This window comes from Pongo pygmaeus, chromosome 12 (genome assembly GCF_028885625.2).
Source record: "Pongo pygmaeus isolate AG05252 chromosome 12, NHGRI_mPonPyg2-v2.0_pri, whole genome shotgun sequence".
Lineage (NCBI taxonomy): Eukaryota > Metazoa > Chordata > Mammalia > Primates > Hominidae > Pongo > Pongo pygmaeus.
In genome coordinates, this window is record NC_072385.2 from 120,970,732 (window position 1) to 120,995,869 (window position 25,138).

A 25,138-nucleotide genomic window follows, 5' to 3' on the forward strand; every position below is an offset into this window, starting at 1 on the left:
ATAATCCTATATCTTAGTTACTAAAATGAACCTTTCTGAGGAATGATTACTGTTCACATAACTTGTCTAAAGTCTTACAGCCAGAAGGGGTGGAGACAGAATCCAAACCCAGTCTCTACTAATATAATCACTGGAGTTGCACTGCCTCCTGTGCCTAGTACCTTGCTAGATATTAGATAGACACTATAGATACTTGCTAGATAATAACTTGTTTAATGATTATTGATAAATATAAGCAACTGTTACTTCTCAAACTTCTAAAATTTCTTCCCTGTGTGAGGGAAATGAGACATTATGGAAAATGAGAACTAGCCATCAAAGCTAAATACAGTAAACGTGAAGAAGAAAGCCTGCTTTGGAAGTAAGGCCCCAGGCTACCCCAAGGATGTGCAGGTTATAGCTGCAAGAAGGTACCCAAATGAAGGGGTAAGTGAGGAATGAAATCCAGCTCTGCTCAGCCTGTGTTGGCAAAAGAAGAGCACTTTGTGTAGTGCATCCGCACAAAGAAAGCACATTTTTAATTGGTCCAATTGAGAAGTTTATAGAATTTGGCCAAAATTCTAGCTACACCTGTACCAGAGAGGCTCCCATTCCACTCTCGGGTATGTCCCAAACTCATGGAGTGAGCTTAGACAAGCCTATTTTATTAACTTCTTCCTCCCACTTTGATGCGTCCATGTATGATGTTAGATTAGATACTACATGTAAACTTGTAGAATAAGACGCAAAGCTTGGACTTTTGTCTACTGTAGGTTTTCAGAGGAGACTTACAAAAAAAAAAAATTCACTGATGTACTTTCAGCTCTCACTATAGAATGATTTCTGGTTCCTGAGGCAAAAGATAAATTAAAAGAAGAAAAAGAAAGAAAGAAACTATGGAGTGGAGAACATAGTCATTCAAAATTGCCACTCAGTTGGGGTCTGATCCATGAAGGGGACAAGTCTAAGATTTCAGAACATTAGTTTTCCTTGCATTTTACAGAAGCAAATTCTCTCTCAATGAAAATTCACCAAGGTCTGAAAACAAATGGAAAGCATATAAATCTTCTCTTAAAAAGTTTGATTTGTGACTTCAGGGCTTAGCAACAAATCTATCGTAAAAAGATTTCATGTTGTCATTGTTTAAAGTCCCTCATATTAAATATGTCATCTCTAATGGTAAGACAGGTAAATTTAAAATTGATTTTGAATTGAAGAAAATTGGAAAGGAATTTAGTGGAATTATTATAGTGTCAAGAATTCTTCACATTCTCAATAATTCAGAGGCTAATTATTCTGTTCCGAGATTGTTCAGACTTGGCGTTCTGCATCCTCCTGTGGCTTTTCTCATTTGACCACCTCATTAGTGTCTTCTTTGAAAGATGTACAGGGCAGTGAAAAGGACACTCTCCTCTGGCATGATGGGCAAAGAGGATGGGGGCACTGACCTCCATGAGATTTGAACATTTTCCAGGATTCTAGCTAGCTGCAAATTGACTACATATTATAAATCATTCGATCATTATAATATCATTGCATTATAAATGTGTACACATATAATTTTTACGAAAGCACGTTCCATTTCCTTAAAAACATATGTAAGTTGCATTGACAAAGTCTCTACTTCTACTTTCTCCCTATCTTCTTTACCCTTAGGCTACTAAATAGTTAAAAATCACAGTGTGCTGGATTGAATAGTGTCCTCCAAAAATTCATGTCCACCTGGAACTCGTGAATGTTACCTTATTTGGAAATAGGGTATTTGTCTGTGTAATTAGTTTAAATGAGATCATACAGAGTCAGAGTGGGCCCTGAATTCAATGACTGATGTTCTTGTAAAGAAAGAGAGATTTGAAGACAACAGACGAGACACACAGGAGGCCGTGTGAAGATGGAAACAAAGATTATAGTCATGTTGCCGCAGCCAAGGAGCACCAAGGATTGACAGTAACCGCCAGAAGCTGGAAGAGGCATGGCCAAATTCTTCCTTAGAGTCTTTGAGTGGAACACGGTCCTGCTGACAACCTGATCTTGAACTTTTAGCCTCAATGACTGCGAGAAAACTCATTTATGTTGTTTTAAGCCACCTAGTTGTGGAATTTTGTTGCAGTGGCCCTGGGAAACTAACACGGATTATATCTAGAGATGTTCCTCCTAGCACAAGAGTTTTGGAGGACATGAAAGTGCTGTCTCCACTACTTTTGGAAAAGGTAAGATATAAAAAACATGGATAAACAAAAGGAGGAAGGCTCTCATTTTTGATTGGATGGACGTAGTTCCATGTATATATCTGTATTTCCACCTCTCTAAGCACAAATCTTTCTACACTCTAGTTGTTGTTTTTTTTTTTGTCTTGACTCTTTTTTACACTCTAAACTCTAAAGAGGCAGTATAAAGGTTTGACTTATGACTGCTGTGTCCCCAGAACCATGTAAAGTGCCTAGTACACAGTAATTGCTCAATTAATATCTATGGAAGGAAGGAAAGGAGGGAATGAGAGAGAGAAAAAGCCAAACTCTCTATAAATAAATTTTAATTTTTCTTCCTATCAAACTTGTTTTCCCCAAATTTTGATGATGCCAGGAAAACCTAGAAATTCACTGCAGTGTTCACAGGGTAACTAATGAGTAATTCTGTCTTTTATTATAAAATATAATTTACCATTCATGGTAATGAAGTCATTAAATTTTACAACATCTATTACATTCAGCATTAGAAAAAGGAAATAATAATGGACTTAGTGTTTATACGGATTCTAGAAATAAGGTTTTTTTTTTTTACCCTATTCTTGTATAAATGAAAAAACACAGGTCCAGAGAGATGAAGTGGTAGAATCCAGGTGTCCTAACTTTCAGCTTTCTGTTTTCCCTGTTACATCACATTGTCTTTCAAGACATCAAAGGTGGTGTGCAAGGTAGTCTACATCAACAAGAATATGACTTCTAATCTTTCATGTCACCCCATGATGCAAAGAATTGAACTCGAATAACGTCAGACTTCTCCATGTTATCACTGACAGATCATCGGAAGTGCACACCACCAAAGTAGTATCATGTACTCCTCTCAAAGGCTGTAGTGAACTAAGCCAAGACCAACTTCTGTGTCACTCAGCTTCCTAATCAGAATACGATCATACTTGATTCTCCTGTGTTTTCTAATTCTTTATTTAAGATATTGATGAGCACCAAATGAAACACTAGCTGTGAATACTTTGGAGAATGAGGAGCCTTTCATACATGTTTCCAGGAACATTTTATACTTGGATAATATTATTATTATCCAAGATTTTTGATCAGAAAACTACTTCTCTGGTCTCCAGCTAGCCTCACCTCACCCGGTTCCTTTCCAATTGCAGCACACACTTCGTCTTTTGGGCTCACCTAAAAATAGGTTTTCTCCCTTTATTTCTTCATCTCACTGCTGAAAACAACCCTGGTGCATTCAGCTAAATGCCAAGTCAGACTGATTCAGTCCCATTTTATTTTGATGTTAATTTAGGATATAAATAAATGTTAGTTCATTGTGGCAGACAAATGCTCTTCTGACATATTAAAGAGGCCAGCATCTCAGGCAAAGAACTGGCAAGATTTTAAGATTTACAAAATAATTTGCTGCAGAGACCACTTGATGTCAACATGGGGATTGTCAAGATTGACTTATTGAAGGAAAAATAATATAATTCACTCTACAAACAATAATGATCCAGAATTTATTCTTTGCATCAAAAATCCCCAAACTTTATCAATGGTCAAGTTTATTTTGATCAGCTTGGCCTATAGTAGACTGTAATAGCTGGCCCATAAATTTCCTCAGTTTACCGATAAACAGCCGTAATTAAAATAACATTGGGATTCATTTTCCAGGCATTTTATTAGCTTCTCTGAATTGATTAATGCTTCATAAAGTCTGTTTGAGGGGGAAAAAGCAGTGATTCCATCCTTGATGAGTGTCTATTTTTGTTTTTTTTAATTTTATAACTACTAATTTATATCACAGTGCCACCTATTGGGCTAAATGGGCTTTTCTCAACAAGAGTCAAACTACACCACTCACTTTTTTGGTGTCAAGAGAGCCACCAAATTAGTTTATTGCCATCAGTAGGCATGGTAATTATTCAAAAGAATATTTAATTTCAGCACAGTTGAAAGCACTGTAAATGGTATGGAGGCATAGGTAATAGCAAAGAAATAACTGGATGTATTTAGTGCAAGTTATTATTATTGTGATATCATATTAAAAGAGTGTTTTATCACATAAAGCACTGTAGTAACATTTCTTGATTTTTAATTCTCATACTCTCTTGAAAAATGTGTAGCATATGTAATGGAAGCAAATGAAGTTTTAAGTGAGCCAGACTCCCCCCAGTACCCCAGAAATATTGAGAAGATACTTACGTTGTTTTCCTTTGCATCTTGTAATGACGCCCATTGTAGCACACAAGCACAGAAAACAGCAACATCCAGCTATCATCTGCTTGCATGTCTGTCTGCCAGATTATACTGTAGAGTTAGGAGGGTAAGGTCTATGCTTTTTTAGATCTGTATTCCAGAATCAGCTACACAGCTTGGCCAAGCAGTAGTCTCCAGAGAGTCGGGAGAGTCTGATAGACCTCCCTGTCTCATCAGCACATTATCCTTCCTGGTTCACATGAAGAAAAATGTCCATTGGTAGAAAGAGTGACAAATTCAGAGAAAGAAATCATTACAGATAACATTTGCATAATGTGGGGTTGTTTGTTTGTTTGTTTGTTTTTGAGATGGAGTCTTGCTTTGTCACCCAGGCTGGAGTGCAGTGGCATGATCTCAGCTCACTGCAAACTCTGCTTCCCGGGTTCAAGTGATTCTCCTGCCTCAGCTTCCTGAGTAGCTGAAATTACAGGTGCCCGCCACCATGCCCAGCTAATTTTTGTATTTTTAGTAGAGACCTGGCCAAAATTTGGATAATGTTTAATGTCACCCCGACCTATTTGAAAGATTAGTTCTAATTTCAGAGCTACCAAATTAATATTTAAAACATTCAATAAATGAGTTTCATCTCTTTTGTTGGCATTGCACTTTTTTTCCCTGTATTGTACAGGTTTTAATATCTGCATTATGATGAGAGTGTGCTAAAAGAAGGAACTTCATTTGTACATCCAGAGGAGATGTTGTCCAGATTTTTAACTTCCATAGGTAAAAATCTCTTACAAAAAGTTTGTCTGCAAGTATCTTACAATTCACAAATAGTTCTTTCCTTCTTTATTAGAGAAACTTATATAACTTACCTGTTACAAGTTTTACTAAGGTGATTTGGCCCAGAATGTGAAAATCTCTAAGGAACAAAAAAAGCAAGATCTCTTTTAAAGATTATGAATTAAGGTCCCATAAACCTATGTTCTGTGGGGCGTGGTGAAGTAGCAGATATAAAACTTAGTAACAGAAAAGTATCTTGGTGTATGTGAATTAAGATACATGGTATATTGGTATGTAGAAGTACTAAGAACATAATACATTTATATTCTTTGCCTCCTCCATCTCCTCAGTTTCGTCAAAGAAAACATTCCTTTTGAGGCAGAGACCCCTGAGAGAATGAGACTCCTTTCTTGCATTGCTATAATTAAATACCTGAGACTAGGTAATTTATAAAGAAAAGAGGTATAATTGGCTCACGGTCCCGCAGGGTATATGGAAAGCATAGTAACACCTGCTTCTGGGGAGGCCTCAGGAAACGTTCAATCATGGCAGAAGGTGAAGTGGGAGCAGGAACCTATTAAAAACGCCAGGGCAGGAGGAAGAGAGAGAGTGAGGTAGGTGCCACACACATTTGAACAAACAGATCTCATGAGAACTCTATCAGGAGAATAGCCCCAAAGGCATGGTGCTAAACCACCCCCATGATCCAATCATCTCCCACCAGGCCCCACCTCCAACATTGGGAATTATCATTCAACATAAGATTTGGCCGGGGACAAAGATCCAAACCGTATCAGAGGAAATACAAAACTGATCTGCCATGCCAAAGTAGAAATATTTTAGTCATGTGGATTTTTAAATTTATTAGATTTGTGCAAAAGTAATTGCAATTTTTTCCACAATTACTTTTGCACCAACCAAATAACTAGAAAGTTTTCTGGGACTTTTACATTTTTACATTATATTAGATAATATATAAGGACAAAGTTTCTATGTTATTATTTTCAGATTCACTGTGGATTATTCAATAAGGTAGTCAAAAAATTCAAATCATATCATAAAAGTTTTTCCAATTACAGTCAATTCTCATTTTATTTTTTCTTAAATATGATTATCTTTTCTACTTCGAAAAAATAGCTTGATAATTCTCAGACGTTTAGTTTTTTTGCTGTATTCTTTTTTAAATGCAATTTTTGATAATGTTTTATGTCATTAAGAAATAGACTTATTTCATTATTATAAAATTATACCTTATATAAATTCCATTTTTAAACTGTAAATATGTTAAATATTTTAAACTGTAAATATGTTAATAATTACTATTATTACTTTAACCCAATCCAAAAATATTATTATAACATACAACATCTCAGGAAACAAAACAAATGTAAAAATCTCAATTAATACACTCATTTTAATTTAGATAGGTATGATGAAGTTATCAGTAAAAGACTTACAAACTTATATGTTGCATGAGTATTGAAATATGGGGAGAAAGTAAAATTGAAATATGAATTCAAAGAGAAAAAGAAAATGAAAGTTGTCTGTGTTAAAGAAGAGCTAGCTCATCTACTTTTAAATGAAGGACGGTGGATATCAAATTATTATAAGCTTTATGTTCCATTAAATACAATTAAAATAGTAAGGTAACAATTTTATTGTTCGATGTCACTATTTACAACTTGTCAGGTACTGCATCCTTTCAATATAATTAAAGAAAACGTAAAAGTTAATGTAAAAGACCTTTAAATGGAATACGTGGTTTTTCTTAAGTATACTATATTAGAGCATGAACTTCTCTGAAAGAAAAGAAATAGTGACGGGCATGCAGTAGATGTTTAAAAATATTTAAAAACCTCGTTGAAATAGGAAACAGTTTACTATAGTTATTAAAGCTCATGATTCTCTTCAATATTTGGCTATAGACATCAAGCTTCAATAAGCATTTCCATGGGCAAATAGACTCATTTTAAGCATGGATTTAATAACTATATCAATATTTCCAAACTAGCATTCCCTCTGTTTTTTACCTGATAAATGAGTATATTTACCAGATAAATGAGTATATTCCTACAAGGATTCCTACAAGTATATTCCTACAAGGATTTATCCTCCAAATAAATGAGTATAGTCCTACAAGTATATTCCTGCAAAATGTATAAATTTGTGTGGCCCCAGCACGAACAAGGCTGTATGACCAGGACAGTGTGATCTTCAAGTCTCTCAACTCCTTCAGAGTATGAGCTGAGGAAACTAACTCCACCAATCCGACTTCAACGTCTTAGCCTCAGGCTCATGGGTAGAAGCTCCTCCAATTAACCCTGGCTGCAGCCATTCAGCATTCTGTGGCTTTAACCAAGATCCTCATGTTCTTCAGAAAAGAAAGAGAATTCTGAAAATATTGTATTTCAATTGTATTCATTCTTGATCTCTTTTCAAACTAATAGGCAATATGCATATTTACATTACGATATCATAAATATGGACATGTTAGAGAACATCAATAACTTCAATTATGGTAATGATTTTATCAATTGATTTATATAATCAATTGATATCATTAATATACCAATTGATTGATGCAGAATAAGGCTCCTGTTAGCACAGCTGCTTATATCTGAATTCCTTGAAAGTGTGTTTTGATTTTAAAAGTTGTGGATATTCTATAACTACTTTTTGTTTTAAGTCTGAACATGTCTACTCTTGTTTAACTGTACCAATGAGGCAGACTAACAGTTAAGGCGCACGCTACTGCATAATCCACCAGGCAAGGTCCACGTGAGTGTGTCTGGCATTTTGTCATGGCTTAATGTTTGTTTGTACAGTAACCCACCAAAATAAGAAAATAGCATGTTATTTTCTTATAGATTTACCATTATGATTAAGTTGTGTTTTATCAGATGTGTTTTTAATTATTGTGGTATATCTACGTATTAGGGTGATTATTTCCTAACATATTTACAAATGTCAGATTTTCAGCTTATATGATGAATTCTTAAAATTTTAAATACCTAGCTGTCCAAAACAAAGACGATTTTAAGACTAATCTAACAAATATGACAAAATTCATGCTCAAGCTATTTGACACAGCTATTGTGTCTGAAACAGTTTATCCTATTTGACAATGGTATATGATACAAGGAAATATGCTGAAAATTCTCAACAAAGTCAATCAAAAATAGGGAAAACAGGAAAATAAAATAATGGCTCTCATGTAGTTTGATGTTGATAAATATTGTTCAAATTCTCAATATTTGGAGCCGGGCACGGTGGCTCACACCTGTAATCCCAGCACTTTGGGAGGCCAAGGAGGGCGGATCACGAGGTCAAGAGATCGAGACCATCCTGGCCAACATGGTGAAACCCCGTCTCTATTAAAAGTACAAAAATTAGCTAGGCCTGGTGACATGCACCTATAGCCCCAGCTACTCAAGAGGCTGAGGCAGGAGAATCGCTTGAACCCTGGAGGTGGAGGTTGCAGTGAGCCAAGATTGTGCCACTGCACTACAGCCTGGCAATAGAGCGAGACTCCGTCTCAAAAAAAAAATTCTCAATATTTCATAAATATATTCAAATTTTCAATATTCACGTGCTTTCATTTGTTAAAAGTTAAAATTGTGCATTATATATATATTAGAATAGATGCAAATAATAAAGGTATATTCATTTGAATATGTGTGTTCATTATAAATTAAAATAATTAGTTGAATCTACCATTTAACTGTGAACCTAACATTTTAATAAGAGCTAGAACAATATCAAATACTTTCACTTTCTTATATCCTTTTTTCCTAGCCCTTCCTTTTACGTCCTCCCTTCCCCAAAACAATCAAAATTCGAAACTTTGTTTATAATATCCTTAATATAAGTCGTCTCTCCCTTTCACATGTAAAAACAATGCAGTCAGTTGTATTTATGTTTGAGGTTTCTAAAAATCGCATCATGCTGTCTTCTACAAAAAGCTTATTCATGTAGCTGTGTGTAGTTGTTCATTTATTTTGACTGCCATATAATATCCATTGGGTGACTATATCATATCACTTATCAATTCTGTCAAACAACAATTTTGCTATTATAAATAATGCCATAATGACACTTTTTGTATATGTATATATAGTTGTACATATATAAAAATACATACAATATTTTTTCTCTAGATAATGCACAAATAAATTGAATTGCTGAGTCACAGCCTAAGTGACTGTTCTGTGTTATAACATGATACTAAACTGTTTTACAAAACTGTAAAATTGTCTTAAAAAATTTTACCCAACTGTACAATGGATGTTGTACCAACTTACATTCCCATCAACATTGTGTTGTATTACTCATCAATCCATATGATCACAAAAACATAATAGTATAAGATATTGTATTTTATTGTCATTGTATGAGTATAAAAAGCTATTTCATAACAGCATTAATTTCATTTCCATAACTACTTAAAAGGCTGAACACCTTTTAATGTTTTTTAAGCCTGCCTCTATAGGCATGATATCTGCTTATTTCTTTGCTCCTTTTTTTAAGATTTTATATTATGTCATATTTTTAATAGCTTTTTTATTTTTTTAAATCCTCCTATATATTTGTAATATTAATCATTTATTATTTATATGTATTTCAGCTATTTTATTTCAGTTTGTAAGTTGAGTTTTTCTTTCTTTTAATAAAAAAACCTCTTTTCCATTTTAATATAGTTAAATTTTCTGAAATGTTTCTTTTCCTTATAGTTAATATTTTTTGAGTCATGTAGCCCAAAGGTCATTGTGATTATCTTCTCAGATTTGAAGAATTTGCCTTTCACATTTCAGTTTTAAATCTATCTGGTGTGTGTGTGTGTGTGTCTTGTGGGGATATAATTTTATTTTTCTATCTAAATTATCAACTTTTCCCAGCAGCATTATTAAATATTTCCTTCTTATCTTAGTAATGCCATTTATATAAAATATTCATAAATGTTTGGGTCTATTTCTGGGATTCTTGTCTTCTTTTTATTGCTTATTTTATTTATCCTACTTTTATTTTCATAGTGTCTTAATTAATATGTGTATATAAGATTTGATAAATGATAGCACAATTACTTTTTTCTAATTTTTCTTTTACAACAAAGCCATGGATTCTCCTAAACCTTTGTTTTCCTATGTAACTTTTAAAATCATCTTCTCAAATTTAAATTATTTGTTAATATTTTCATTGAAATTGGATAAAATCTAGCCATTATTATGGGGGAAAGTAATGATTTCTCTTTATTATTATAGGATTTTTCCAATTACATTGGTTTCTTTAAATGTAACATCATTTTCTTCTTAAATAATTTATTATTTTTTAAATTGTATTTATAATTTACTGGCTTTAATCTTTGGTGCTCTGCTGCTATTATAAATGGTATCTCTTTTTAATCATATTTATGAATTCATAATTACTAATCTATAATAGTATGAAATTTTTAAATTTAGCTATCTTGATAGTCTCTGATATTTATTGTTACCAATATGTTTTTAATGATCTGGGTTTTCTATTAGACAATTTAATAATTTGCAATCACAGTGATTTGTAATCACAGTTTTAATTCATACAATTCAAACTTTATAATTATTTTATTGATTGATTAGGATCTACAGAACAATGTTGAACTGTTGTGAGTAAAGTGGAAATTTTTGCCTTTTTCCTGACGTTTAAAGGAATGCTTATAACTTTGCTTATTTATGGTAGCATTTTAGAAAGTTTTTAAATATAGATGCCCTTTATCAAGTTGGGCAAGACTTTTTACATTCCTAAACTTCTAATAGTGTTTTTGTAAATTTATGTTACATTTATATCAATCTTCTTTTATTTATTGACATCATTGTAATTTCTTCTTTCATTTTGAATGTAGTTGATATGGTTTAGTTGTGTCCCCACCCAAATCTCATTTTGAATTGTAATTCCCACAGCTCTCGTATGTCAGGGGAGAATCCTGGTAGGAGATAATTGAATCATGGGGTAGGGGGAGGGTCTTTCCCATGCTGTTCTCATGATATTGAATAAGTCCCACGAGATCTGATAGTTTTAAAAATGAGAGTTTTTCTGCACAAGCTCTCTTCTCTTGTCAGCTGCCATGTGAGATGTGCCTTTCACCTTCCACCATGATTGTGAGGTCTCCCAAGACACGTGGAACTGTACGTCCAAAAAACATCTTTCTTTTGTAAATTGCCCAGTCTGGGGTATGTCTTTATCAGCAGTGTGAAAATGGACTAATACAGTAGTAAATTTTATTTTCTAATATTGAATCATCACTGTATCTGGAATAAAGGTAAGTTGGTCATGATGAAGTCAGTCTTCTATGTAGGTTTAGTTTTCTAGTATTGTGTTTAGAACTGTTATATTCTATATTTTACACAATTATTGATAATAATACAGTGTTAAAGATGGCCTTAAAGAATAAGTTGAATATTATTACTTATTTTTGCATGATGTAGACTAGAAATATCACGTTTCCCTTCAGACAGGGAAACAAAAAAATGATTTAACACGAGGTTCTGAAAAGTGATACCTCAAACTGAGTAAGGTGATAAATGGGCACAGAGAAGTATCATGTAGAGCTGGAATTCTTATGTTGGGTTGCATGGCTTCTTTATGCTATTAATAAATAAGCAAATGAAAATTATGTGACAAATTTAAATTTCAACCTATTTAAAAACAGATATTGTGAGATCCTTCATTTTAAATGTTATATTTATGTAAGCGATTTTATGACAAGTGTGATAAATGAACAAGTCTTTGAAAAGCTCTATATAAGCATGAGAGATTTTTATATTGAAAGGAAAAATATTTAACTCGAACCACACTATCAATACTGTTTAACCTTGTGAAAATTGTACAGCTGTCTATAAGTCACTAAATTTCTGTCTATAAGTGATTAAAATAATCACTTAAGTATAATTATTGTATTTTTACTTTTTTGGCTTGATCTTCAGAAAATCAGAAGGTATTGTGGAGATATGCATATTTTAGAAATGTCATTATGGTAAGTTTCTCATATTTACCACTGATGGTATTCCAAAAGGACTCCTCTTCAAAGGTTTTCTTCACTTATGTTTTAAGTTCTGAATAATTATTTTTCCGTTGTGACCATATTCTATTAACATTTTCTTATGATACAATAAAAATAAAAATATTCAATAGCTCTAACCCAAAAGGATAGCATGGGTCCATACTGACAGGCTACAAATGAGCATTTATTTTAGTATTTTAGTTTGTTTTACATACAGCTATTTGCCAAATGATTACAGAAGTAGAAAAAGTATCTAAAGCACAATGTGTTGTTATTGTTGATTAATTTTAATATTTTATAGTTCCAAAGTAATATATGTTATTTTAAAAGTTTTTTTTTTTTTTTAATAGAGTCTTGCTCTGTCGCTGGGCTGAAGTGCAGTGGTGAGATCTTGGCTCACTGCAACCTCTGCCTTCCAAGTTCTAGCAAATTCTCCCACCTCAGCCTCCCAAGTAGCTGGGATTACAGGTGCATGCCACCACACCTAGCTAATTTTTATATTTTTGGTAGAGATGGGGTTTCATCATGTTACCCAGGCAGGTCTTGAACTCTTGATTTCAAGTGATCTGCCCACCTCTGCCCCCCAAAGTGTTAGGGTTACATGCATGAGCCACTGTGAAATTATGTACTTTATAGAAAAAAAACAAATAAATTCATAATCTCCCCCATCAACTATTCAAACTTCTGCATATTAACCTCGTAAACATTCTTGAAATTGATCTTCCATTCATTTTTTTCATTTTCATGTAAAAATACCTAAAGCATTTTAGGATCCGTTAAAAACTGCTTGCTGACAAAGGATATATCAGACATTCTGGAGTAACCGGAACTAGCATTTGTTCATTTGTGTTAAGTCACTGTTTTAAGTAATTTAGTAATCATAGCTTATTTAATCTTTAAAAAAAAAAAAAAAAAAAACAAGCTAGATACCATTATTTTCTTTTTAGAAAAGTGAACAAGTTTAAGCTATTTGCCAAGGTTAAGCAGTTTGTCTCTGTGGTAGAACTAAGATTTGAATCTATGTCTATCAACCTTTAAAACTGTGGCTTTTTATAAGAAATCACAGAGAAGAATGTATATGTTTACTACTCTCAGTTGGAAGGCTGCTTTTCAAAAGGAGCTTAAAGAGGAAAAAGACTTACTCCTGATCATTGACTTTTGACATGCATAACAATTTTCTAAACTAAATGGAATTATTCAAATTGATAATAAATTCAGAAAGTTTGGTCATAGTGGCCTCTTCTGGTGAAAACGAGAATATCAGAAATACTTGTGAAGAATCATAAATGAATGTTCAATATGAAATTTAAATAAATCATACCAAATATATTTTTACTTATTTAGAAATTATGTTTCCTTATAAATACTAAGTCAAAACATGGTAATATTAATGGTACCTTCTTCTGGGTTTTTTTCTTAATGTCATCAAAATGTATTATTTTATGAGGAAAGAGTACTTCACTTGACAAACGCAAAGATAAATCTTAATGCTGTGATCTTAGGTGAAGGCTTAAATTCTTCTATGAAAAATTAAATAGAAAAGATTGAGATAACAATAGCAAGAGATATAAAAACACTAATATTTTCATGGCCATGTTATGGTTTACAAAGAAATGTCCCATATGTTATTATAATAATCTTCATAACAACACAGTGAAGTTCACAAAGCAGTCTTACAGATCCCAAGTTATAAAAAAGGATCATAAGGCTTAAATATTTTCCATGTTTTGACTAATATACCTCCTAATGGTGAATCACGTTATATACCCAGATCTTCTCATTCAAAATTGAATGACTTTTTGCTACAGAACATTATTTGTAAGGTTGTGATGAATCCCATCAAGTCCCTGCATATGAAAACCTTTGTTAACTCAAGTTATTATACCTGTTGTCATTATGGACCTGACAATGTCAGGATAGAAGGATTGAAAGACTACCCAGTCCAGTCGTTTTCAAAATGTATTTATCTGTTGATCTGTCACATTCTTTCCACAAATACTTCTAAGTAGAAAGTAGGCAAACTTAAATTCCTTTAGGTATATACCCAGTAATGGGATTGCTGGGTCAAATGGTATTTCTGGTTCTAGATCCTTGAGGAATTGCCACACATCTACCACAATTGTTGAACTAATTTACATTCCCACCAACAGTGTAAAAGAATTCCTATTTTTCCACAGCCTGGCCAGCATCTGTTGTTTCCTGACATTTTAATAATCACCATTATGACTGGCATGAGATGATATCTCACTGTGGTTTTGAACTGCATTTCTCTAATGATCAGTGATGTTGAGCTATTTTTCATGTTTGTTGGCTGCATGAATGTCTTCTTTTGAGAAGTGTCTGTTCATACCCTTTGCCCACTTTTTGATGGTGTTGTTTGTTTGTGTTTTGTAAAGTTGTTTAAGTTCCTTGTAGATTTTGGATATTAGACCTTTGTCAGATGGATAGATTAAAAAAAATTGTCTCCCATTCTGTTCACTCTGTTCACTCTGATGATAGTTTCATTTGCTGCAGAAGCTCTTTGGTTTAATTCTATTCCATTTGTCAATTTTGGGTTTTGTTGAAATTGCTTTTGGCATTTTTGTCATGAAGTTTTTGCCCATGACTATGTCCTGAATGTTATTGCCTAGATTTTCTTCTAGGATTTTTATAGTTTTTGGTTTTACATTTAAGTCTTTAATCCATCTTGAGTTAATTTTTGTATAAGGTGTTAGGAAGGGGTCCAGTTTCAATTTTCTGCATATGGCTAGCCAGTTCTCCCAGAACCATTTATTAAATAGGGAATCCTTTCCCCATTGCTTGTTTTTGTCAGGTTTGTCAAAGATCAGATGATTGTAGATGTGTAGTCTTATTTCTGAGTTCTCTACTCTGTTCAATTTGTCTATGTGTCTGCTTTTGTACCAGTACCACGCTGTTTCATACTGTAGCCTTGTAGTATAGTTTGAAGTCTGGTAGCATGATGCCTCCAGCTTTGTTCTTTTTGCTTAGGATTGTCTTGGCTATACAAGCTCTTTTTTGATTCCATATTAATTTTAAAATAGTTTATTCTAATTCTGTGAAGACTGTCCATTATAGTTTAATGGGAATAACATTGGATCTATAAATTACTTTGGGCAATATGCCCATTTTCACGATATTGATTCTTTCTATCCATAAGCATGGAATATTTTCCATTTGTTTTCATCCTCTCTGATTTCCTTGAGCAGTGGTTTGTAGTTCTCCTTGAAAAGCCCTTCGCTTCACTTATTAGCTGTATTCCTAGGTATTTTATTCTCTTTGTAGCAATTATAAATGGGAGATCATTCATGATTTGGCTCTCTGCTTGCCTGTTGTTGGTGTATAGGAATGCTTGTGACTTTCGCAAATTGATTTTGTATCCTGAGACTTTGCTGAAGTTGCTTATCAGCTTAAGAAGATTTGGAGCTGATTATGGGGTTTTCTAGATACAGATCATGTCATCTGCAAACGAAGATAATTTGACTTCATCTTTTCCTGTTGAAATACCCTTTACTTCTTTCTCTTGCCTGATTGCCCTGGCCAGAACTTCCAACACTGTGTTGAATAGGAATGGTGAGAGAGGGCATCCTTGTCTTATGCTAGTTTTCAAGGGGAATGCTTCCAGTTTTTGTCCATTCAGTATGATATCGGCTGTGGGTTTGCCATAAATGGCTCTTATTATTTTGAAGTATGTTCCTTCAATACCTAGTTTATTGAGAGTTTTTAACATGAAGTGATGCTGAATTTTATTGAAGGCCTCTTCTGCATCTGTTGAGATAATCAAGAGGTTTTGTCTTCAGATCTGTTTACGTGACGCATTTATTGATTTGCATAGACTGAACCAGCTTTGCATCCTAGGAATAAAGCCAACTTGATTGTGTGAATAAGCTTTTTGATGTGCTGCTGTATTTGGTTTCCTAATATTTTATTGAGAATTTTTTGCATTGATCTTTGTCAGGAATATTGGCCTAAAGTTTTGTTTGTTTGTTTGTTTCTGTTGTATCTCCACCAGGTTTTGGTATCAGGGTGATTCATGCTGGCCTCATAGAATGTGTTAGGGAGGAGTCCCTCCTTTTCAATTGCTTGGAATATTTTCAGAAGAAAGAGTATCAGCTCCTCTTTGTACTTCTGATAGAGCTCAGCTGCAAATCTCTCTGGTCCTCGGCTTTTTTTTTTTTTTTTTTTTTTTTTTTTTGGTTGGTAGGCTATTTATGACTGCCTCAATCTCAAAACATTTTATTGGTCTATTCAGGGATTCAACTTCTTCCCGGATAAGTCATGGGAGGGTGTATGTGTCTAGGAATTTATCCACTTCTTCTAGATTTTCTAGTTTACTTGCATAGAGATGTTTATAGTATTCTCTGATGGTTGTTTGTATTTCTGTGGGGTCAGCGGTAATATTTCTTTTATCATTTTTCATTGTGTCTATTTGATTCTGCTCTCTTTTATTCTTTATTAGTCTAGCTAGTGGTCTATTTATTTTATTAATTTTTTCAACAAACCAGCTCCTGAATTTATTATTTTTTGAAGGAGTTTTTGTGTCTCTATCTCTTTCAGTTCTTCTCTGAGCTTGATTTTTTCATGTCTTCTGCTAGCTTTGGTGTTTGATTGCTCTTGGTTCTCTAGTTCTTTTAGTTGTGATGTTAGGGCATCAGTTTGAGATATTTCTAGCTTTTTGATGTGAGCATTTAGTGCTATAAATTTTCCTCTTAACACTGCTTAGCTGTGTCCCAGGGATTTTGGTGCATTGCTCTTTGTTCTCATTGGTTTCAAAGAACTCCTTGATTTCTGCCTTAATTTCATTATTTACTCGGGAATCATTCGGGAACGGGTTGTTCAATTTTCATATAGTTTTGTGGTTTTGAGTAAGTTTCTTAATTTTGAGTTCGAATTTAATTGCACTGTGGCTTGAGAGACTGTTATGATTTCAGTTCTTTTGCATTTGCTGATGACTGATTTACTTCCAAATATGTAATTGATTTTAGAGCAAGTGCCATGTGGTTCTGAGAAGAGTGTATATTCTGTTGTTTTGGGGTGGAGAGTTCTGTAGATATCTATCACGTCTGCTTGATCCAAACGTGTGTTCAAATCCTGAATATCTTTAATTTTCTGTCTCACTGACCTATCTAATAATGACATTGGATTGTTAAAGTCTCCCACTATTATTGTGCGGGAGTCTAAGTCTTTTCGTACATCTAAGAATTTGTTTTATGAATCTCACTGCTCCTGTACTGGGTGTATACATATTTAGGATAGTTAGCTCTTCTTGTTGAATTCACCAGTTTACCATTATGTAATGCTTTTCCTTTGTCTTTTTTTTATCGTAGTTGGCTTAAAATCTGTTTTGTTGGAACCTAGGATTGCAAACCCTGCCTTTTCTGTTTTCCATTTCCTTGGTAAATTTTCCTCCATCCTTTTATTTTGAGTCTATGTGTGGTCTTTGCATGTGAAATGGGTCTTTTGAATAAAGCCTACTGATGGATCTTGACTCTTAATCAAGCTTGCCATTCTGTGTCTTTTAATTGGGGCATTTAGATAATTTACATTTGAGGGTAATACTGTTTATATGTGAATTTGATCTTGTCATTATGATGTTAGCTGATTATTTTGCAGACTTGTTTATGTAGTTGCCTCATAGTGTCATTGGCCTGTGTACTTCAGTGTATTTTTGTAGTGGCTGGTAATGGTTTTTCCTTTTCATATGTAGTGCTTCCTTCAGGAGATCTTGCAAGGCAGGCCTGGTGGTGATGAATTCCCTCACCATTTGCTTGTCTAAAAAAGATTTTATTTCAGGCTCAGCACAGTGGCTCATGCCTGTAATCCCAACACTTTAGGAGGCCGAGTTGGGTGGATCACCTGAGGTCAGGAGTTCGAGACCAACCTGGCCAACATGGTGAAACCTTGTCTCTACTAGAAATACAAAAATTAGCTGAGCATAGTGGTGAGCACCTGTAATCCCAGCTACTTGGGAGGCTGAGGCAGGAGAATCACTTGAACCTGGGAGGCAGAAGTTGCAGTGAGCCGAGATCATGCCATTGCACTCCAACCTGGTCAACAAGAGAGAAACTCCATCTCAGAAAAAAAAAAAAAAAGATTTTTTCTCCTTTGCTTATGAAGCTTAGTTTGGCTGGATATAAAATTCTAAGTTGGAAATTCTTTTTTAAAGAATGTTGACTATTGGACCCCAATCTCTTCTGGCTTGTAGGATTTCCACTGAGGGGTTTGCTGTTAGTCTGATGGGCTTCCATTTATATGTGACCTGGTCTTTGTCTCTGGATGCCCTTAACATTTTTTCCTTCATTTTGATCTTGAAGAATCTGATGATTATGTGTCTTGGGGTTGATCTTCTCATGGAGTATCTTACTGGGGTTCTCTGAATTTCCTGAATTTGAATGTTGCCCTATCTTGCCAGGTTGAGGAAGTTCTCCTGGATAATATCCTGAAGTGTGTTTTCCAACTTGGTCCTATTCTCCCTGTCTCTTTCAAGTACCCCTATCAGCTGTAAGTTCAGTCTTTTAATGTAATGCCATAGTTCTTGGAGGTTTTATGCATTCCTTATCATTATTTTTTCTCTGATTTTTTCTCCCTACCTTATTTCAGCAAGATAGTCTTCAAGCTCTGTTATCCCTTCTTCAGTTTGGTCTATTCAGCTATTGATATTTGTGTTTGCATTGTGAAGTTCTCACGTTTTGTTTTTCAGCTCCATCAGGTTATTTATGTTCCTCTCTCAACTGGTTATTCTGGTTAATAACTCCTCTGATGTTTTATCATGGTTCTTAGCTTCTTTGCAATAAGTTAGAATGTACTCCTTTAGCTAAGTGAAGTGCATTATTACCCATCTTATGAAGCCTACTTTTGTCAATTCAACCATCTCAGCTTCAGCCCAGTTCTGTGCCATTGAGGGAGATGTGTTGTGAACATTTGGAGAATAGGCACTCTGCCTTTTAGAGTTTTCAGCACTTTTACATTGATTCTTTCCCATCTTCTTGGGTTCATCTACCTTTGATCTTTGAGGCTGCTGACCTTTGGATGGAGTTTTTGTGGGGTCTTTTTCATTGATGTTGTTGTTGTTGTTGCTTTCTCTTTGTTTTTCTTTTAGCGGTCAGTGCCCTTTTCCATAGGGCTGCTGCAGTTTGCTGGGGGTCCACTCCAGACCCTGTTTTCCTGCGTCCCTCCTGCTCCTGAAAATATAACTAATAGAGGCTGCAGAACAGCAAAGATGGCAGCCTGCTTCTTCCTCTGGGAGCTCTGTCCCAGAGGGGCACAGACTTGATGCCAGCTGGAACGCTCCTGTATGAGGTGTCTGGAGACTCCTGTTGGGAGGTCTCACCCAGTCAGGAGGACGGGGGTCAGGGACCTGCTTAAATAAGCAATCTGACTGCCCCTAGGTGGAGCAGGTGTGCTGCGCCATTGCCTGGGCTGCCCTGACTCTCCAGAGCCAGCAAGCAGGCAGATAAGACTAAGATTCATGATACTGCAGCTGCACCTCCTCCTAGGGACTCCTCTCAGGGATATCAGAGTTTTGTTCATAAACGCCTGCCTGGGGATGCTGAATTTCCTGCAGGGAGGTCCCAACCAGTGAGGGGGAGTGGATGAGTGTCCTGCTTAAGGAAACAGTCCAGCCACGAACTGCCCCAGCTGCTGTGCTGCACTGTGGGGAATTGCTTCCAGTACAAACCATGCTGGCACTGGCGGCAGGGGAAAACAGCCGACTAGAGGCGCAGTGATGGTGGCTGTCCCTGCCCCCTGGGAAACTCGGGGTCTCAGTGCCTGCTCCAGCCGCCGCCTAACTGAGCAGCCGCCAAGAGTCTGCACTGCTCTGTGCTTGGGAGCCAAGACCCTGGTTGGTGTGGGCTCACAAGGGGACCGCCTGATTTGCACGTTGCAAATCAGGAGGGATCTCCTCCAGCCAGATCTGTGGGAAAAGTGGGGTTTTCAGGGAGAAGTAGCAAAATCCCTCACTGCCTCCCTTGGCTGGAGGAAGGAGCTCCCTTTGCCTCGTGCAGCTCCCAGGTGAGCCCTTGCTCCACCCTCCTTTTCCTTGCTCTCTGTGGGTCACCATAACCACTTGGTCCCCATGAGCGATCCTTGGTACCTCAATTGAAGATGCAGAATTCACTCACTGTTTTTGTCCTTTTTGGTAGGAGCTGCAGAGCAAAGCCGTTTCTATTCGGCCATCTTGGCTGCTCCAACAATTTCTTCAAAATAGCATCCAAGAGAATAAGTTTAACAAAGGAAGTGCAAAGCTTATACTCTGAAAACTAAAAATATTGTTTGAAGTCATTAAAGGAAAACTAAATAAACGGAAATATACCCCATATTCATGGATCAGATGACTTGATAATTTTAAGACAGCAATACTCCTCAAATTCATCTATATGCTCAATGTAATTCCTATCAAAACCTTAGCTGAACTTTTGCAGAAATTGACAAGCTTATTCTAAAATTCATATATAAATTCAAGTGACCAAGAGTAGCCAAAACAATGTTGAAACAGAAGGGCAAAGTAGAAGGATTCCACTTTGCTATTTCAAAACGTACCAAAAAGCTACAATAATAAAGACAGTGTAGCAGTGGCATCAGGATCAATATGCAGATCAACGGCAAAGCACTGAGGGTCCATAATTCACCCTTCCCATTTACAATCAATTGATTTTTGACAGGATATTCCATAGGGAAACAAGGAGAAAGTAGTATTTCCAACACATGGTGCTGGGATAACTGGGTATCCACATACAAAAGAATGAAGTTGGTACCTACTTCATACAACATGTAAAAACTAACTTAAAATGCATTAAAGAATTTAATAGAAGAGATAAAATTATAAACTCTCAGAAGAAAACGTAGGGATAAATATTTGTGACCTTGGATTAAGCAGTGGATAAATATTTAAACGTTTATCCAAATTCCAAAGTAAGGAAACTGGTTACAGAGAACCATGTATTGTAGGATTCTGCTAATAGGAAACATCCAGAATAGGCAAATCTATAGATGCAAAGTATATTAGTAATTGAGGGAACACATCAAATTTTTAAAAATTCACTTAGGGCCTCAGCCGTTTAGTCGTGATAGAATTCTTATAGCTTGAGAATTGATAGAACCTGAGTAAATAATCAGATTTGTAACAAGCACCAGTGGAAGTGAATAGCATAGTAACAGCCGGATCTTTGCAGGCTGCCAGAGCTTCACCACTAGGATCAGAGGCGCTGGCGTCCCACAAAATCTGGTGAACTAGCAGCTGGATTTGACCTGAGATTAAATAATGAAATTTTCTGGTAACAGACGATCTGGTAACTGGGTCCTATTGCAAGACTTTATCAGAGTCTGCATTTTTGACAAATGGCAACAAATAAACAATAAGGATGTCTGACATATGGACAAGTATAGGCAAACTTAGGGATTCTCAGAAATATTGAGGGCATTGAGCTTTGGAAAAGAGACCAGAGTTTCTGTTAATTTGGCAAGATAGAACTAGTATCATTAGAGTATTAAAGAAAATGTGATATTGATACACACTGGCAGGGTCAGGAACATGGCAGTAACATATTATTTATAGTCTTCATAATAATCCTTCAATGTATATTATGTGCCTTTTACAATTTAAGAATGAGACTCACAGAGGTTAATACATTGCCCAAAGTAACAGGCTAGTAAGTGGAGGTGTCTGCATTTAAACTCATACTTACGAAGACAAAGTCTATTATCTTTTGACTGGACTAGGGAGTCCAGGCTGTTCTATAGGATCATTAATGTTTATGGATATTGAGGTCCTTGAAAAATCATTACAATCCTATGCCTTAGGCAAAATTTCAAAAGTTCTTCCTGTTACGCATATCAGCAATACCCCAAGCATTCTTTAGAAATATATGGTTCAAAGTAACTATTTTATTAGACTGATTTATTACTGTAAAGTTCTTTTAATTTCAAATTCAATTATTCCAATGTGAGACCCAATTATTCATATTCAGTCTCCCTCAGAGTATGTGAATAAATACGTACATTATTTGGTGTTTCATATTTAGAAGGATTGCAAGTGTTGCTCTGAAATAACTAAAGTGAATATTGGCTGAATTTCCTGTGACACGAATAAGTAAAATTTCTTTCCTGTTCACATATGACCACATTTGCATAATGGATAGACGCCAAACATCCATTAAACAAAAATACGTAAGACATGTTTAGGTAACATTTAATACAAATGCTATTTCTTAAATGAAACTTTTTAGCCCTTTCAGAATTCTGTGTTAGCCCTTTGAGAATTCAGTGGTTTTCTTGTCTTCTTCTTTCTTCAACATTTCCCAATTATCATTGTCCTCACTGTAAAGAGAAGGATAACTTGGAAATGCTCTGAAATCTGGAGATGTGGTTTTGCTACGCTCTGTGACCTCTGCATTCCAAAGCCAGCACAGTTAATAGTTCAGACAATGTTATTGAATTGGTTTACTTAGGTTGAGTTTAAATAATTTATTTTTTATTTTATTTCATTATTATTATTATTTATATATTTTTTGAGATGGAGTCTTGCTCTGTTGCCCAGGCTGGAGTGCAATGGTGCAATCTTGGCTCACTGCAACCTCTGCCTCCCGGGTTCAAGTGATTCTCCTGCCTCTGCCTCCCCAGGTAGCTGGGATTACAGGCATGTGCCACCACTCCTGGCTAATTACGTGTTTTTAGTAGAGACAGGGTTTCTCCATGTTGGTCAGTCTGGTCTCGAACTCCTGACCCCAGGTGATCCACCCATCTTGGCCTCCCAAAGTGCTGGGATTACAGGCATGAGCCACCACACCCGGCCTAAATAATTTATTTTTTTAAAAAATGCTTTCAATATTAGGCATATTTTGATTCCTGTTTACACTGCATAGAATTTGATAGAATTCTTATGATCTCGGACTAAAACAAAGACAAAGAAGTCAGCAGCCTGTGAACTTGGAAAACTGTGAACCCTGTTTATCTACTCTTAGCTCTAACATAATGAACCCTTCTTGAAGAACAGACTCACTGTTAGTGCTGGAGATGTTTATTTATCCTTTTTCGCCTGTATCCCGTTTGCCTGGCTGGAGATAGCTCTTGCAGTAGGAACCTTTGTCAGGGGATGTGTGCTCTTTTACAAAGTGGAAAAGAATGCTCCCCATCAGTACTTTGAGTTAACTGTTTCCAATAATCTGCTTTGTTTCTGTGCTGTCAGTTATGATATATATCTTTCATCATACAGCTTATGTGAAACCTCTTTGAGAAACTCTGACCTAACAATCAAATTGGACTTATTGCTCTTCAGTGTTTTCATTGTAACCAATAATGCCTTTTATCAAAGTTGTTATTAAGTTGAATTGCAGTTTCCTACTAATATGTCATCTCCATCATTAAGTTGTAGATTTTGGGGCAAAAGAATTGTGCTCAGACAGAGCTTAGAGAGGTTGGGATAAATACCCAAGCCTTGAATTCAGCTGACCAGAAAAAAACTTTCATGATTGACTCATTAATCAAAATTAAGTATTTTTAGTTTAGTTTAGAACAGCTTATTTAGTAATCACCCTTTATACTTGTGTGGGGCTGTTTTATTCAAATTTTAGAATGATAATTTCTTCTTTTGATGATAATCTGTTTCTACATAAATTTATCAGTTACATAGTCCACATAAAAGAGTGTGTAATTTCACTTAATAATTTCCTGTGCCTCTGCAGGATCTTAATTCTCAATTTTTTTAAGTATTATGTTTTTTCTATTTTTTCAAATGATAAACTCAAATAATCTATTTTTCATTGTGTGTTAACCATTGGCACCTAATCCTTTGATATACACTACGGGATCAGCCCCTCAGCTTTAATCCCATAGGACTGAGCAGAATGAGGCTTTAGAAATCTAACTAACTAAACACCCTCCTGGGCATTCACACACTCAGTGGGTGGACCCCTCTCAATTTTCAGGTAATATGTGATTCTTCCCTGCCACAAGCCTGTAGTCCCACACATAACCTCAGAATTTCTACTCTATTTTCCACCTCCTGTTTTTCTCCTGTTAAAGCCAATTTAGTCTACTTACTTAAGAGACTCCAATCTCTCCTACACTTTTAAGAGCTATTCTGGGAAGTTGAGAAGTACCTTCTTCCCACATGTTTTATTCCCTTAGGCTCTATGATGGTTAATACTGAGTGTCAACTTGATTGGATTGAAGGATGCAAAGTATTGATTATGGGTGTGTCTGTGACGGTGTTTCCAAAAGAGATTAACATTTGAGTCAGTGGGCTGGAGAAGGCAGACCCACCATTAATCTGGGCGGGCACCATTTATTAGCTGCCAGCCAACGTAATGCCGGCAGAAAAAACATGAAGAGGCAAGACTGGCCTAGACTCCCAGCCTACATATTTCTCTGTGCTGGATGCTTCCTGCCCTTGAACATCAGCCTTCAAGTTCTTCAATTTTGGGACTTGCACTGGCTCTTCTTGCTCCTCAGTTTGCAGATGGCCTATTGTGGGACCTTGCGATTGAGTGAGTTAAAACTTAATAAACTCCATATATATATGTATACATATATGCACATATATATACATAGAGAGTATATATATATATATCCTATTAGTTCTGTCCCTCTGGAGAACCCTGACTAATACAGGCTCTTCCCACAGGCAAGTAATAATAAAAACATGCTCAATTACTTCCAACATAAAACAAACAAGTAAAACCCTAACTTTTTTCCATCATTCCATAGGCCTCTTGCCATTTTGTCCCTTCCTTTTTTAGCCATAAAGGCCAAGAGACTTGATCTCATTCACCCACCATCTTCCTTCCTACTCCACATTCTGCATACCAAACTCAGTATTTCTCTCAAATTATTCTCCCTAAAATCAACACTGAACTCTTCTCATTAAATATAAGGGCTTTTTCTGTCTTTGTCATATTTGTATTTTAGGAAGCATTTTTAGTCAGTTGATAACACTCTCTTTGAAAGTCACTGTTTTCCC